This window comes from Coptis chinensis, chromosome 7 (assembly GCF_015680905.1).
Source record: "Coptis chinensis isolate HL-2020 chromosome 7, ASM1568090v1, whole genome shotgun sequence".
Lineage (NCBI taxonomy): Eukaryota > Viridiplantae > Streptophyta > Magnoliopsida > Ranunculales > Ranunculaceae > Coptis > Coptis chinensis.
This window is the reverse complement of record NC_141462.1, coordinates 24881016-24898885: the sequence shown is the minus strand read 5'-3', so window position 1 is coordinate 24898885 and position 17870 is coordinate 24881016. Positions and strand designations below refer to the sequence as shown.

Sequence of the window (17870 nt, the reverse complement as noted above, 5' to 3'; positions counted from 1 at the left end):
TTCTCAAAGTAGATGTTTATGCCTTCAGGGAAACATCTGGTAAGAGTAACGACCAACATACGTATAAGCAGGCTTCAAGGGGAAAATTTCAAAACTCGAGAAATGATGTATCCATGACATACAGATTCAGTTAAGGTAGTATTCCCCCTAAGGAGTCCTAACCCATTCTAGCGATGGCAATCATATATATGCTACTGAGAAGTAAAGTTCTGTGAAAAGGTTTGAGAAGTACCTTGAAGTTTCTCTCTGATCATTTGATACTGCCGTCTCGTTGATTGTATGCTCTACAATTTGCCTCTCGTCTTTCAAATGCAGTTGTTCAGAGCTCCTGGCAAGACGGTATAGAGCATCCCGGAAACAAATACGTGTTTCTTGCGTCAACTACTCAAAGGCCAAAAGGACATAACGTTAGATAGAATAATTAAATTATGCCGTCTTGAACTTTTTCAACAATCAAATTCCTCTCCTTATACCTGTGTCATAGCCACTTCAAGCTCCTGCAGCGCATTTTCTTCCATTGATGTCTCCTCATCCAACTGTCCATCTGCCATGGGGGATGTGTTTGTTTCACTGCCCAATGCGACATTTACCAAAGATTACCATGATCAGTTTATTTCATCAAACCTAATTATTAGTCGAAATATCAATGAACATAGAATAAAAGCAAGTCTATTGTATGGAAGTAACAATAAGAACATAAAATGAGGTACGTTAAATAAATGGTTTGTGTTTATGCGCCTTACCTTGTCATAAAAAAATGAAAATGAAAATAAATCATAAACTGGTTCAATAAACATTGATGATTCAAGACGCAAATAAGAAATATTCAGGTCTGAGTTCATCTACTCAACTGCCTCTGCACCCCTTATTTTTGTATACCTTTTTTTAGCAAGATAAGATTGAGAATATTCAAGTATTTATCTTATTGAGCCTTTACCAAAGAAAAAAAAAGGTGTAGTCTTATTGATCTTAAGTATATGTTAAGTAGGAACAGCCAGTTTTCCTCTTAATAAAGGACTGAAACTCATCATGTTATAGCGTTAAGTTAGATAATATAGCAGATGGGTGTTATCAAAGCAAATATTCCGTACAAACCTTTTCAAAGTAGCTGTTAAATCCTGCTCCTCTTTGTAATTAAAAACATCATCAATTAAGATGAATGAAATGGATGGCAGCAGTTTACTGGATAAAACCAACAACGGCCCAGAATCCAGGTTAAGTGGAAACTCAAGTATCAAATCCCTTCTGCATCCAGTTCTCATCCTCTCAAATCTGTTGTTACTAAAAAATCGAGCTACTTGTCGGCACTAAACGATCGACCCCATCTTTGGTGAGAAAAAGTTTTATTTTCGGTTGAAGGTTTTTGTTTTTAAGGATTAAGTAGTTTGAGCTAAAGGTTTTTCGTTTTTGAGGATTCATAGTTTGAGGCGGTTTTTTTTTTTTTGAATCATTTGTTGTGTTTTAATGTTCCGTAGGTATACCACTTAATCATAATTTTGGTTGGCGTGTAATTGTTTTCTTATAATTTTATAAATCTCGAAAACATATAACCAATCTCAAGCAAATCCAACATCCGGTATAATTTTTAGTAAATTTGGATTGTGAATAATTAAAATATGTCCTGACTTTTAATTAACTTTGGGTATCTACTTAAAAATTGTGCTGACGTGGCCTCCTGAAATCACAGATGAGCATTTTCGCCCACTGTGCAATAATGGTTTTAGATTTGTTAGTGGTAGACGTTAAAAGAATATGAAAACGAAGGGTTGGAAATCCAAATATTATTTCTTCTCGCCTGTTAAAGCCAAAATCTCCCCTCTCTCGACTCCTCAATCTCTCCATTGCCGATTTTATTGCCATTTTATTTTTTTCAAAAGGTAAAGTATTTTCCTCCTAAGCTTTTTTTTATTCTTTTTCAGTTTTCTTTCATGATTCAATATATTACTAATTCGAACAACCCATTTTTCATTCTTTTTATATTACTTTGACGCATTTGGCTTTATTTTGTCGTCGCTCGAACAGTAACATCTTAACCAATTCACTATCTGTTGTGGCAAGTTCTTCCAATTCAACAGATTTTGTACCCATAAAATGTAAGTTATTTCTCGCATCAGCAACTCATATTCGTTGAAGTGCTTTGTGGTTTGAATTGTGATGATTAGTCCCTTCTTGACTATTAGGAACAAGAGCAAGTTAACTCTGGAGGGCCCTCATCAAAATCGCTCAATACCCTTTTCAAGTTAGTCCTGAACTTATTTTGTTTCATGTCATTTGCTTATTTGATTTCCATATGGTGGTTTTTGGATTTTTTAATCTTTTGATTGATAACCTCTTGGTGTTAATTGTGTTTGCTTTTGTGTAGATTTTCAACAATGTGCCATGGTGGTACCTTGCTTTCAATAGGATGGTTAGACCTTCAACTCAAGCAATGATACTATGATACTAAACTATGTTTTTCACTATTTGTTATATCAGATGGCTTCCGGCTTCAAGTATGGAACTATGGATTCTATGGTTTGATCGTCATTGGACAGCACATACGCAATGAAGTTCAGTAATAACTCACTGGTACAATCTGATTTTGTTATAGTCCTTTATCTATTGGTTCATTGTATATGTATGCATCACATCTTAGAAGATATGAAGAAACTTAAGTGACTATAGTGAGCTTAAATGCATCTTGGCCAGTTCTCAATGTTTGAGCTCAATATGTGTGTATGGCTTCCTCACTAATGGTCACAATATCAAACTAATCATTCATCTCTTGCATGTTTGTGTTATTTGCCCCCCTGTTAATTGTTCTTAGACAAACATTTCATTTCAACTTGGTCTTGGAGTTTTCCATGTATATGAGCTTAGTTTTTTCATGTATATGTCCTGGACTCATCTCAGTCAAGGAATGGCTGAGATTTTCAAGTATTGGTTGAGGAGATAAAAAACCATATAGATGAAAAAAAAAACAATGGAGGTACTATTAGAATTTTGTTAGTTACAGGCAGATTAAAATACGTTAGTTGCTGACAGATAGTTCTTTAAGGTAAGCTATATACTGTGATTCTGACATGAGTAGCCACAAAATCAGGTGTAATGAATTGCTCTTTTATCACATGTTTGTTTGCACATTTTCTTATTTTGCGGAGTCAAAACAATTTTGGATTTTAGTTTATTCGGTTAAGTCGAGAAGTGAACATTTAGGGGGAAGGCTACTGGTTGTGGGCCAAGTTACTGGTTACACTAACATATTCTTCTAAGACACGCTAGAAAAGTTTTACTGTAGCAGTAGAAAAGAAAAGGTTAGGAAAGAATTATTGACTATTTTTAAGGGAACAATGAGATATTTATATTTGGTTGGTCTACATGGATTGTGTTTGGTGATTGTTATTATGTTGGATGGCTTTGATATGAACTAATGAGGATATTGAAGCTATTTTTCTCTATAAGGATATGCACCCCATGAGTGAGAATGGTTCTAAAATACACCTGCTTGATTAAGGTATTAAAGATTTAGCACTTTGAAGCGTGTTGTTAGTTTATGGTTTTCCATAAAGAGAAATGTAATGAAGTTAGAAACACATGTATTTCTTGGTGATACAAAGTTAGTTCAGTATTTGAAGTGGGGGTTGGGAGACTTTATGTGGTTTATTTTTATACATTTCTTTTATAGTTCATGAAGTAGGAGCTTAAACTCTGACTAATTCTACATGACTGAAATCACTACATGCCCTGTCAACCCAAGTTGTTGTTATCCATCTTTCGGTTTGTAAATCTGGTTCAGATTTTGGTGTTGAGAATATATATTTATGACAGCATTTTGATATTATTTTCAACAAGGGGTGATTTTCATATGTTTTTGGTTGAGATTGGAATGAGGGGTTGGTTGGAAGGAGGCCTCTAAAAGCAGGTTGATGGCTTAAAAGTCTGATTGTAAACTATTGTTATCAACTGTATTTTCTTTAGTGAACGAAAACTTTTTTAGTTTTAAGTCCCCAACCTCGAAAAGCTATGGGAGCTGCCCCTTCTTCAAAACTTTCTTGAGTTGTTGTTTTACTGGGTTGTTTTGTTTTCTTCGTTGTTATTTATTTTCTCTTAGAATTAGGTAATTTAAGGATTGTGCTCTAGCTTTGTTTAAGACGCAACAGTGAGAACTGATTGAAAAGTGCCACTAAGAACTGAACGAGTCTTTTCAGTTCTCAGTTCTCAGTACCACTTTTCACTTTTACTGTGGCATTGAGAACTGAACAAGACGCAACAGCGAAAAGTAGTAGCAGTAAGAGACAAATGTGTGCTTACCAGTAAGGGCCATAGAGATTTCTATGAAGGCGATACATAACTGATTGGACAATGTTTGTATCCGTCACTTAATGAAGAGGTTGTTGCTCAATTTATATAATATTAAAGGTCATTCCATATAATATCAATTTACACTCTCAATCTACGTTATGCATGAAATTCATACAAGTATACTTTTCTATTGCACACCTTTATACCGTATTTTATACTTTCAGTTTTCTTTGCTCACTTCATATATATACTAGCAGTGTTCATCGTTATGTACTTATTAATAGAATCTAATCTATTTTTGTGATTGATTCTTATTGATTAGGAAAAAAATTAATGATTCACATATTGATTGATATTTAATGGTATGTGTAAGGACTTTGGCATTGCGAAAGTAAAAGGGCATTAGTTTATGTACTTCTCAAGTGGTTTCAAATATATAGCCCGATTTGAATCCTGACTATCTTCTTCTCCTTCTCTCTCCAATTTTTCTATGATTTCTCTCTCCAACTTTTCCATGCTTGGAATAATGAAAACTAGGTTTACTAATACATTTAAACTTTAGAATAGTGTACTTGACTACTTGCATCTTTTGTTTGGAGGGTGGTTTTCATCTAAATGTTAAGAGCCTTAACACATAACTTGATATTTTTGAACAAAGAACCAAAGTTACATGAAGTACTGTTTATATTTTTGTGGGCTTTAGTGTAACTATAGATTGAAGTTACCGTCAGAAAATGATTTTTGGCTATTGTATAAATTTGTTGTTATTTATGTAAAATTTTAGAAATCAAAATTGTGTGGAGAACTATGTGCACACAGTTTTCGGTAACATTTATATGTGAAACTAAGCCAGCCAAACTCATCTCTAAACTGAAATGGTTCATATGGGTGAGGGGTTTGAATTGTTAAGGCATTCCTGTTTCGGGCTATTTGGACCCAAGGTTCAGTTTTGATGGAGTGAAGTCGCGCATTTAACTCAGTTAGATGGACCAGCTTATATTGATGGGAAACATAGATCGTGCCACAAGTAGCACCTATTTTTATGCAGTATCACATGCCAGCTACATTTAGACTTGATGAAATCAGAATCCTCACTTGCTTTCGAATCTTAAGGTAACCATTATTCCTCCGCGCCATTTATTTTGTTTATTTATTCAACTTTAATGTGAATTAACTAGCTATGGAATGCACATCAAATTGCTATATGGTTGGAGGTATTTTGTACAAAAAAAATGATAAAAAGGTATTTTGTAAAATTGGTACTGTAGTAGATTGTGCAATCCAATTTAACTTACTTAGGTAGTTAGGTAAAATGAAGGAGAATATAAGGAAGTATTTGGTAATCAATATTTTATTTTATTTTTTCTCAAACAAACACGCTACCATCCTTTATTCACAGTAGATCTGTGGTCGATGTTGGACAATTTTTTATTATTTCTTTTTCTGTTTTGGGTGAACCGTTTTACATGAATGTGGTATTGATAGTTTATATGGATGATGTGACAATAGATTGTATCTATCCATATCACCTTTTCACATGGCTTTATAGATTATGAAAGTAGCTGTTCTTCACACCAAATCATCGTCTTCAATTCGTTCCTTTTTGTTTGATTTTGATTGCTTTAATAATTTTTAGCGTAAAAGTCTATTAAATTAGACATAATTTTACGAGATCTACCTCTATTACAGGTAATTTGACATTTGGACAACATGGATTTTTTTTTTCACTATACCAACGTAACCTTCCATGTTTCCATGTGGGTTTGCATTGTGGCTCTGCATCGACACCTTTGCTTTGCATTGTGACTTCTCTTGAGGCTCACGATGTCTTACGGTTAATCTAATGTTGTTCTCATGGCTAATGCTCTACCTCGAGCACGTAAACAACCATCATCCCATACTTCTTCACCATCATCCAAGAGACCAAAGTTAGACAACCATAAACCTAAAAATTCCACCATTCCAAGGCCTTCTAAAAATGAACCTCATGCATTAACTCAATATTGAACAGGAAAGGATTGGACAAAGTATCATACAGTTGGAGAAAAATCCTATAGATTTCGATACTAATTCTGCTGCATTCTGGACTGAGGGAGACTTAGTGTTGTTTTTGTTTCTTGCTCGGGTTTTCGATTTGCTATATGATAATAAATAAATCAAGTTGAACGAAGATGATTGAAATTCTTTGTATTGCTTTTCGGATTGTCATTACTACCACGCCGAATGATCTGACAGCTGTTGTTTACCTTTCGAGTAACAAGATTGCCACTTCTTTTTTGGGTGTAGAGCTTGGCATAGGTGAGTCTGATCTTATCAATAAGGCAGTAAATAAAACTTACAAGAATTTAGAGAAGCACATTAAATAAGAGCTTGGTATCCTTAAGCCTTCTCTTATCAAAGTCGAGAAATATCGCGATTTAGGTGGTTTTGTCAAGGAAAGTTGTTCGTCACAGCTTGAGTGATTCAATTACAAGTCTGCTCCATTAACTGTTGTCAAAATTTTGAATGAATTTCCCACCATTGCCATTGAATCTGGGAAAGATAGTAAAGTAAAGAAAAAAAGCCAAATCGAGAGACTTCTTAAATCTGGTACAGATTGTGGACCACAGTATATAATTTGTCTACTTCTGTCAAAGTTGGGGATCGACTTAGGGGAGCAAACTGTCTTAGTTGTTTTAGGCCAAGCAGCTGTTTATTCTGAAAATCGACCTCCTTCACAACTTCATTTTAAGTCTTCCCCTTAAGAAGTTGCAGAGATTGTAAAGAAAGTGTACTCATAATTTCCAAACTTTGATAGAATCATTCCTGCTCTTCTATAAAGTGGTGTTTTGAAGCTCTCAGAGTCATGTAGGTTTACTCATTGTGTCCTTATTGGATCTCTGCTATCGAAACCAACTAAAGGAATCTCTCAAATTCTTGAAAAGTTCTAGGGTACAAAATTCACATGTGAATATCAGTATGGCGGTGAACATGCTCAAATACAGGAAAATGGTTATGTTGAGATATATAGTCGGAATGGTGAACGAAATACAAGAAGTTTCCAGACATGGTAAATTCAGTTAAAAGATTAAAAAAATCCTCCATAAGGTCTTCTGTCTGCTATTGCCTTTGATGTGAAGAAGCATTAAATTATGCATTTTCAGATCCTCGCATTATAACATTAGCATCGGTGACATAACCTTCGCTAGAGCCATGTGATGAGACTATAAAATTATTTCAGTGGTGGTCACCCACTCTGTAAATGTAAACAAAATCTCTTACAAAATTTATATATCCAGGTTATATTTTGTTATCAGTTATTACAATGTCCTTATCAATTCGTAAAGTTGTGATAGTTCACAAGTTCGCCATAATCACATACACTTCAATGTTTTTTTTTTTAAACATTATCACATACCCTCCAATATATGTATTCCTTATTATCATCGTGCAAAGCACGTGCAACTTGCTAGTATATGTAGAACCTTGAACTAAAATTTCCGTTAATTTTAGAAATGGATGCTACCTTGCTTGGCATTCAAACTTTTAACACTTGTTGCATATGGAGGACTTAAATCGAGCAGATTCAATCACGCATGAAAATCTTAAACGACTAGAAAAAATGCAACCATTTGCTTGCCCTATTGAATGATATGTATCCAAAATATCATGTATCTCAACCAAAATACATTTGTGATCAAAATTTCCAACACACCATACCCAACTCCAAATCAATGTAGATTATTGTGCAATCAACTCATTTTAATCCAAAGAAATACCACTATACGTTATGCAAGTGCATATAGAATAACACTTAACAACTATGACTCCAGATAACCAAGGATTAGCACCGGAATGGCTACATAGTTAATTGAGGTTTTGATAGAGTAACATAAGTTTAGGAAGTAATCATGAAATGGAAATAGTAACATAAAGCATGGTAGGAAATCCTTCCATACATACAAGTGGAATATGTATGCCGTTAATCTATTAGATCATATCATTCGAAGGACCGTATTAGTATCTTCTCTGGCGTGGAGCTATGTTTTTGTTTATATGGTGAGATCCTAAAGCATCCAACTTAAAATATGAACAAAGTCTCATTTCAAAATAGGTTATAAATTCATTATTTTCAGATGTCAATCTGTCAAAATTTGTAATATTAGCAAACCTTAGACATAATGTCTCCGAGCAAATTTGATTTTGAAGATCTATGATTGCAATGGAATAGTATGTTCTTACTGTCTATATCATCTAGGTACATTGCAAGTTATTTATATAACTTCCTAAAATCTAAAATAGGATACCACCACTTAAAATAGAAAAAAGTAATTAAACGTAATTTACCTGTGTTGTGCAACAGAAGTGATAACAATAACAAACGGTGATAACAATTTGAGAGAGGTGGTGAATCACAAACAACTAAAGTAAACAAAGTATATATCAACTATGTAAGAAATAACCAACTAAGTAGTAGAGACACAAAGATTTAAGTGATTTGGCTTACACCTATTCCACAACCAAATTATGAGAACCTTCAAATTGAGAGAATCAAACAGTGTTACACACTCACCTTGTTCAATAGAACACCCAAAGTTTTATTTTTAGAAGAACTCACAAATCTCTCATCTATATTAAGTTAAAACCCTAATTTTGTTTTTATAGTGTAGTTGAAATTTTGGAAGAATACGAAATTTCATAGGGTTTTAACTTAATATAGATGAGAGATTTGTGAGTTCTTCTAAAAATGAGACTTTGGGTGTTCTATTGAACAAGGTGAGTGTGTAACACTATTTAATTCTCTCAATTTGAAGCTTCTCATTTGGTTGTGGATTAGGCGTAAGCCAAACCACTTAAATTTTTGTGTTTCTACTACTTGGTTGGTTATTTTTTGTATAGTTGTTGATACTTTGTTTACTTTGGTTGGGTGTAGAGGATTGATCGACTCGAATTTGAGAAATTTTCGCCGAGGTGGAGAATTGTTGAGAAGGCATCTTGGTACTGATATTTTGGCAACTATATGCCGAAATGAGCCAAAATTTCATATTTCTTTGAAATTTCAGCTACATTATGTTAATCAAAGTGGTTTCTGGAGTCAAGTTCTACCATTGTTTGGACTTGATTTGTATCCTTCATTTGAGATGATTTGGCTCTTATGAGCATATGCGAACTACGATTGACTTGATCCCGTTTAGAGAGTATGTAGGCAACCATTATGTGGTGCAACTGTTGTTGGTCTTTCGGGACATTTGCTTGTTGGTTCTTCGGGACATTTGTTTGTTTGGTTCAGTGTAGTGGATTGATCGGCTTAAATTTGAGAAATTCTCGCCGAAGTGAAAAATTGTTGGGATGGAATCTTGGTACCGATATTTTGGCAGCCATATGCCCAACTGAGCCAAAATTTCGGAGGAGTTTCTTCTCCTTATGTGCCGAAAGCAGAGAGTTTTTTTTCCATATTCTTTTCGATTTTTTTTTGTTTCTGATTTTGTCAAAGTAGGTTCTAGTATGTTAAATCCAAAATGCTGGCCAGAATTATTGGGCTTAACAGTCGAGCGAAGAAGCAGAAAATAAGATTAAGTTGGACATGCCGACGGCTCGCATTGTGGTGATCCCACCTAGTCAGCGATTTGTAACCTTGGACTTCAAATCCAATCGTGTTCGAGTGTATGTAGATGACTCTGGGAGAGTCGCACGTCCTCCGAAGATCGGTTAATAATTTTCCAACATCTATCTGTGAAATGTTCCTTTTCTAAATACTCATAGCCAAATTACTAAGAACTATGGTAATTTGTAAACACTTCTTTTCCCGTTCAGTTGAAGTTTTAATTTGAATTGCCATCTTCAAAGGAGATGCTTAATTGCCAAATATGCTTAACTTTTTACTGATGAACCTAAAGCATTGATACTACTACAGAGTATTTTGCATAGCTTTTTGATATACTAATTCCATAGAACTTGGAAGAAAAACCAAAAATCGCATAATCCTACCAAATAAAAGTAGAAAAAACAAACGCATCCTAAGTAATGTTTAAAACTTTATTGACAATGAGTTCAAGGTAACAAGCTCCACACCCTAAAAGGTATTTCTCACAACTCTCTTTAATTTCTTGGATGCAGCTCTCTTTAATTTCTCTGTGTTTTTTGGGTGCAGTGAGTCATGGTAGAGACACTGAACTAATCTCCAAGTTAGCAATCACGTATCTTCCTAAGATCACAAAAGTTCAGGCTGATACAGAATAACATTAACCATCAAAATTCACATACAAACTGCCGAGAACAAAAATCTTTTAGGACGATCGAGTAAAAAAATTGTGTGAACGTACATAATAATGTATTTACAAATTGCACCTTGAATAGTTTGATACCACTCATCACAAACTATTGTGAGCTTTATTGAAGAAAGGAGAGAGTGATGAAGCCGTGGAAGCTTCAACATCACCAGGAAAGGAATAAGACGACACCTTCCCCAAAGACGAGGATGGATAAGAATGCACAAAATCGTCAAATCCCTCACTGTTCTTCCCTGCCTCATATTCCCCAGGCGCACTCAACACTTCCGGCATTTTCACCTCCCCGTCCAAATAACTCACCACCTGCTTCATATTAGGACGCGCTGTAGATGTACTATTCGAACACATCAACCCCAACTTCAACACAACCACCACCTCTGTTTCATCAAACTCGCCTTCCAATCCTTGGTCCACCACATCAAACACTCTCCCAGCTGTCCATCTGTCCCAAACCCAATCAACCAAAACCAACTCTTCAGGCAATGCTTTAGGCTCTATAGGTCTTCTTCCACAAGTGATTTCAAGCAACAATGCACCAAAAGCAAACACATCAGAACCAGTAGTAGCCTTACCAGTTCTTGTCAACTCTGGCGCAAGATAGCCTAGTGTACCTACTACACGAGTTGTCGTTGGGTTTGACCCATGTTCATACAACTTAGCTAGCCCAAAATCGCCAAGCCGACCATTTAACTCACCATCTAGTAACACATTACTAGCTTTAATATCTCTATGAATAACAATTTGATCCCATTCTTCATGCAAGTAAAGCAGAGCTGAAGCTATACCTTTAATTATCTTGAATCTCTGTTCCCAAGTTAAAATCACCTTTGATTCTTCAAAGATGAATTTATCTAAGCTTCCATTAGGCATGTAGTCATAAACAAGAAGAAGATCACCTCTTCTTCGACACCAACCTTGTAACTGGACTAAATTTCTATGACGAAGACGACCAATAGTTGCAATCTCAGAGACAAATTCTCGCAACCCTTGTTTAGATTCGTGCGAAACTTGCTTGACTGCAACTTGGGCTTTTGAATTCGGTAATTTTCCTTTGTAAACTCTACCAAATCCACCAAACCCAAGTAATTCTTTTTCCCTAAACCCCTTTGTTGCTACTTTGAGTTCTTCATAGGTAAATCGATGTGGACCAATATTGAGTTCCCAATCTTCAATGACATCTGCATTCTTAATCTTCCTAAAGAGATAGATAGACAGAAAGATTACAGCTAGAAGAAAAACTGAAGCTGCAACTGAGACTCCAATAGTTAAAGGTAAGTTTTTCTTCTTAGGTACAGGGAGAGTAGGAAGAGAAGAGAGTTCAAGATCTTGAGCAACTCCATTCATCTTAAAACTCCATCCAAACATGTAATGGGAGCTTGCAAGAAGGCCAGTTGAAGCAGAGAATCCAATAAACATGGAGTCTAGAAGTATAGGTGATAGATCTACAGGGTAAGAAATAATAGGCAACTCGGGTTTGGTCGAAGAAAGCGAAAGTGTTACATTGACAAGATTTCTAACAGAATCATAGTCAACCCAAGCTAGAATTACATTCCCACTTTTTAAATTAAGGTCTACTTTGGATGACTTATCAGCAAAATAAGCAGCAGGTGCAGATGAATTCGACCTTAAACTATCAATATCAATACCAACATGATTATCATTTATATCACCAAACTCAAAATCTTGAACCGTGTCAAATTCAACTGCGAAAATATGATTCGAATAATTCCCAGCATCACTTGCATTAAGTAGTCCAAGGTACTGACTTGGAAGAGCACCTTGGAGTTCTTTAGTTGGAGCAATAGTAAAAGCTAAACCATGACCACCAAGCTTTGGATATTCAGGAACAATAGCAAAAGCAAAACAAGTAGAGAATGAAAAAGCTTGACCATTTGTTGTGTTCTTAAACTTAAGTGCAGATGGATAGAAAGCTCTACCAATTAATCTCGTAGTATCGTTTGTTAAACGAACAACACCGATGTTTTCGACCTCTGCAACTCCATTTAAGCTTATGTTACCCTTCAGTGCATTGAATCCACTGTACAAGAACTCATCAAACTGAGAGGAAACAAGAAGAGGGTATGAAAGAAAAACAAAAACTAAGAGTAACCCAAAGTTTTTCTTCATTAATGAGACAAGATTTAAGGTTGTGTAGCTACAAGAGTTGAAGATATAATGAGGTGGGGAGTTGAAGAGGAATCTATAATAGAAAGTAGACAAAAGAGAGTTCAAGAGATGAGTTGGGTGGGTTGGCACAAAGCAGAAAGTGATGGATTAACTGTTAAGCTTCACATGCTAGATTTTTTCAAGACTATAAACTAATCCATTGATTGCACTGAAGTTTCACCTGTTGGTTCTTTTATATTACTTCTTTTTCTAACTCCCACACATGCACTGACACACTTGTACCTCTGAACTCAAGGGGAATTTAAAAAAGAACATAGATGATATGGAATAAGATTTTTTTTCTATTTTGCTGGAGTGAAAAAAAAAACATTAATAAGGTGATTCAAATTCAATCAGTTGAAAATTTGAAATGACAAATTCTTATAGATTTTGTCCAATTACGTTTAAATTTTGCAAAGATAGATAAACTAAAAAAGGAAGTTGGTGTCATCTTAGATGTGGATAGACATTAAACTAGTTAATTTTATCCATTGGGATTTAACATGAACGATCACATTTGGGATAACTTTTTTTTATATATAAAACCTTCAGACATTATATTAAAACATGTAAATAGCCTCATGGCAATATATATAAAAATTTTGAGGATCATAATATCTAGCACGCGTTGACAGATTTATTGCCCACGTATTCGTGTTACTGAAGTACTTAGACGGATATACTTCTTTTCTAATCTTACGGACTTGACAAGAAAAAAGAATCTCATGTGAGAAAGAACAGAAAAAAAACGACACGCCACAAAAAAAAGGGAAATAGTCTCCTACTTTCACTCCTCTTCGTTACTTTCTCTCTCCCTAATATTTTCTCTCCCAACTTCTCTCCTCTCTCACGTTTTTAACTGATTATCTTTTCTTCTCTTTTTTCTCTCTGTTCTCTCCCCTCTTTCTATTTATAATTAAAAAACTTAACCATTGATATAATCTCTTTCTCATGGCTCTCCCCACCCCACTCTCAACAAAAACCGAATTGAACATGAATAATTACCATTGGCAATTGAAGCTACAACGAATCTAAAGTTGTCGTTTCCTTAACTTGAAATTATTGACAAAGGCTAGAAAAAAATTGAATCGGATTTAACTATATTTGGAGCAAATTATGGGAATATAGACTCGAGAAGTTGTTGGTGGCAAAAAGATTTAACTATATGGTTATTATGATGTTTATGTGATGTTGAATGGGCGTTCGTGCTCCATAACATACCATTCGCTAATTTAAGCACCCGCAACAATGAAGAAATAACCTTATATCCTTTTGTATTTCTCTTAACACTATTGAGCGACAATACAATACATTCATAGAACAATACCTTATGTATTTTTGAACACTATGGAGGTACCTTGCAATATATATATTGGGTTGCATAAGTCACTACACCATAACAGGCTATTTGCAACGGCAAAAAACCGTTACTAATAATTTTCGCAACGCTTTTTAAGCGTTACAAATGGCATGGGTAAAATGTTGAAAATATTTGTAACGGTTAATAAGCGTTGCAAACAGAAATTTCCATCACTTTTTATAACTATTTTGTAATTTGTTAAACAACGGTTCTTAACCGTTGCAAAGTTGTTAGTTAATTAAAAAAAATTAATTTAAAATCGTTTGTAACGGTTATAAACCGTTGCTGATAAAGAAAAATTATTTCTCATATTTAGTAGCGAGACCAGCTAAACCTACAAAAAATGAATGGCATCCACAATTTTTTCTCAAAATTCCTACAAGTACCCATACTTCTAGATGTTCACACAACACCTACACATACAATCCCAACACCAGGTACAAGCAAAAGAATACAAGACAAACAAATAAACAACACACAGGACTTCATGGAGAAGATATATAATAAAGGAAATATCGTAAAAGTTTTAATGACAAATAGTACACCTGTTATCACAAGATAGAAAACTTAATATTGCAACAATCAACCCATCACCTAAATCACAATGAAAATGTGTTGCTGCAAAAACCAACCCAACACCAGAAATATAATGGGTGTCTTAAGATTTACTAAACAAGTGTGGTCAAGGATAAAGAGAGTCATGGGACTCATTACAACACTAATGAACTATAACTTTAACAGTTTGCCTACTTAGGACAACAACCAAAACTGAAGCAGATTTTGAGATCACTAGATCTATGGTGTGTGCCACAGGTTTTAGATCTACCAGTACCAATTACTTGGATGCGTTTGAAAGCCAAGATCCAAATTCGAAGCGAAAGTCCCTCCAGTATATTATGGTAGAAGGTGCTACAATTCCGTCGTGGTTTCTTCCAGTCAGAGTGTGTGTGGGCAGAGAGAGATAAAGCTTCGGATAGACGAGGTTGAAGCATTTCTTCTAGTCTATCTTCTAACACCTCAAGCTGCTTTCTAACATTCGCAAACTCTGCAACCTAATACACATAGAAACTCAAGAACCATATCAGCAGACCTTAGGAAGCCTAATACCTTTCTACACAACACATAATAAATCCAAAAAATTTACCTCGCCTACAGCAGCAAACAAGCAATGTCTCATGTTGGCCAAAGTTTCTGCAGCCTATGGAAGATCTCCACTGGCAAACACATCCTCCACACTAGCACTTAATTGAGTCAACCCTGCAACATCCTGTTTATAATTCCACAATAAATCAAAATCCACAAATCGGAGAGAACTCAGGAACCAACATTATAAATTACCTGAAGTATTTCATAAGCTTCTTCCATTCTTTGTTTGACTATGTCGACTTTTGCAAGGGCATCAATAGATTCACCTGACGTGCCCTCCGCCTACACTTGGGCAGTGTTAAATCTATGTATGCTAGGCACAAGCTTATATTCATTGAGATATACAAGTAAAGAATGGTTTTTTTTTATTATACCTTACGAAGTTTGAGGAGAATGCTAGAAACAGAAGAGCGAAAAGAAAGGGCAACATCACGAACTAAGCTAATAATATCACAACGTTAATTCAAACGCTACTCATGACCAAGAAACGAGGATTGTTCTAGCTTCAAAAGTTGTATTTCAAATGTCAAACCAGTTTGCTATAAAGAGAAAGTGCAAATGGTTTACCTCAATAAATGCAACTCTGATTAGAAACTCAGCAATAGTTGTGTAACTATAGAATAGTAATATCTTTCTTTTCTTTTTATGATTGATTGATTTAGCTATCCTGATGTGCTACTTCATATAGGTCACCATGCTGGATCTTCCGTATCTGTGTCAAACACCGATACCCGATAGTCGTCAATGTTACTTAGAATTCAACTCATTAGTCATTACAATCAAACTTATATACAGACCCACCCTAGACCCTAGACCGACAATTACAAGGAAACAGAATTTTTAAAACCATAAAGCATGTTAATAATCTAGTTTGTACTGAGTCACATCCCCCATAACATCCACTACCACTAAAGATAATCTATTTTATTAATTTTAGACCAGATATGTAAAAACACAAGACGATTATGTATACTTCAATGTAACCGCTTAAGGCTCAAGAGCTATAAAAGCCACTATAGTGTAGGAGAATGAAAACTACTATACATGAAACAGTGTCAAGGTGAAAAAAAATGGTCTTCTCTTGGATCACTAAAGATAGATGATGACATCTTCAGGCACAAAATGATACACAAACTGTGACTAACCATTTCAAATCCGTAACTTCCATCGATAAGTAGCAATGCGATATCAGCGAACTTTGCTGCATCAATTATGCCACTAATATCATTTGGACACTTAACAAACTGCAACCGCCTCTGCTTCCCTGAAATAGTAATTCCAGCAGTTGGTCAAGTTATTTAGAGTATGTGTAAGCAAAGTGCACAAAATTAGCAATTAAATCAGAAGCAGAATGTTGAAAATATCCATGGGAATTATTCTGTAACAACCATAATATCCGCTACGCAAAAGGAAAAAAACCCATTGTCTAAACATTAAGTTGCTGAAATCTCACAAGACATTAGATGATAACAAAAAAACATAATTCTCTGCCTATGCAGCACTAGCACTGCCCTTGCCCTTCTTCCTCTGGAGCTTTTTCATGTAGAACTCAAGCTCCTTTCCCTCCAAGATGTATCCATCAGCTCGCCACACCGACTGGGGGGAAGAGATCTGAGCCGCCAGACTTACCACCAAGCTGCCAGGCCGCTGGCCTACCACCACCAAACTGCTCTTCGATGTGAGAATCCAGTTTCTGCTCTTCCTTGCGCTTCTCCAGTTCCTAAGCACATGCTGACTCTTCTTAACTTCTTCTACAACAGCAGCCTCACCCTCCTCAACACCTTCCTTCTTGGCAGCGGATTTTTTCTTCCTACCAATTTCAACCCCATAGTGCTGAAGATAACACTGCCTAAATGGTGCAGCATCTAATTGAATGATGGCGCTCTTCACCAACGTCTGAGTCCTGACAAGCTCATTGTTGGAGGCATTGTAAACCACATCACTCCGCATGCTTATAGAAGAGCGAAAAGAAAAAAGAAACTAAACTTTACATATCTATATACAAAAACACAATTAACAGCCATTACATCACTTTTTCTTTTTCTGTTCTAGGGGTCTTTCAAGCAAAACTGGAGCAACTGGTATACTAAACCACCACTCTCTCAGTCTCCTATTCCATTTCTCAGTACTTGCTATCCTTGGAGGTGAGTATCTTGTAAACGTATCGAGAAAGGTCAGAAGAATAATATACTTACAAGGTAAGAAAGCCGATTACCAAGGCTATTGCCACCGATCCCAACGCTAACTTCTCACTTGCACGCAAGTCATACAATGTCTGGTGAATCCGAAGCACACACGAGTAACAAAGGTAACTAATTAAATGTTTCAAGCTGACAATCTATTTAATTGATGCTAACATGCACATAAGATGTTACATCTAATAAATAAATCTAAGCCTCTAGTGATTCATGCATCTTGATGGCTTGATTGAAAAGGTCACCAGGAAGATGTGACGCTCTCAATCGGACAGACAACATTGTCAAGTGCAAAAACTACCAACCCCTTATGGTGAGTAGTTTCATACATAACTTTTAATAAACAAACATCATATTGTCACATGGAGGAACCAGAATAGGACCGGTTCCTTCCCTCCCAAAGTTTGAAACAAGGTGGAACACAGCAGTGGTAAACAAGTTGCAACAACCAAT

The 17870-nt window shown here is 35.5% G+C and overlaps 1 long non-coding RNA gene and 1 pseudogene across 3 annotated transcripts; both read right to left on the bottom strand.

The window, feature by feature from the left end:
• Nucleotides 1-10528: 10528 nt before the first annotated feature.
• Nucleotides 10529-13120, bottom strand: LOC147486759 (L-type lectin-domain containing receptor kinase S.4 pseudogene; annotated as a pseudogene). The gene has a single exon (XR_015201229.1). The product of XR_015201229.1 is annotated as an L-type lectin-domain containing receptor kinase S.4 pseudogene (transcript).
• Nucleotides 13121-14624: 1504 nt separating this feature from the next.
• On the bottom strand, nucleotides 14625-17431 carry LOC147486758 (uncharacterized). Of its 2 annotated transcripts, XR_015201455.1 has the most exons (5): nucleotides 17418-17431; nucleotides 16368-16486; nucleotides 15415-15504; nucleotides 15221-15343; nucleotides 14625-15128 (listed from the first exon to the last, which is right to left on the bottom strand). It is a non-coding gene; the product is annotated as an uncharacterized LOC147486758 (long non-coding RNA). The 2 variants fall into 2 exon arrangements; XR_015201454.1 differs by lacking the exon at nucleotides 17418-17431 and having other exon boundaries at nucleotides 16368-16695.
• Between the last annotated feature and the right edge of the window lie 439 nt (nucleotides 17432-17870).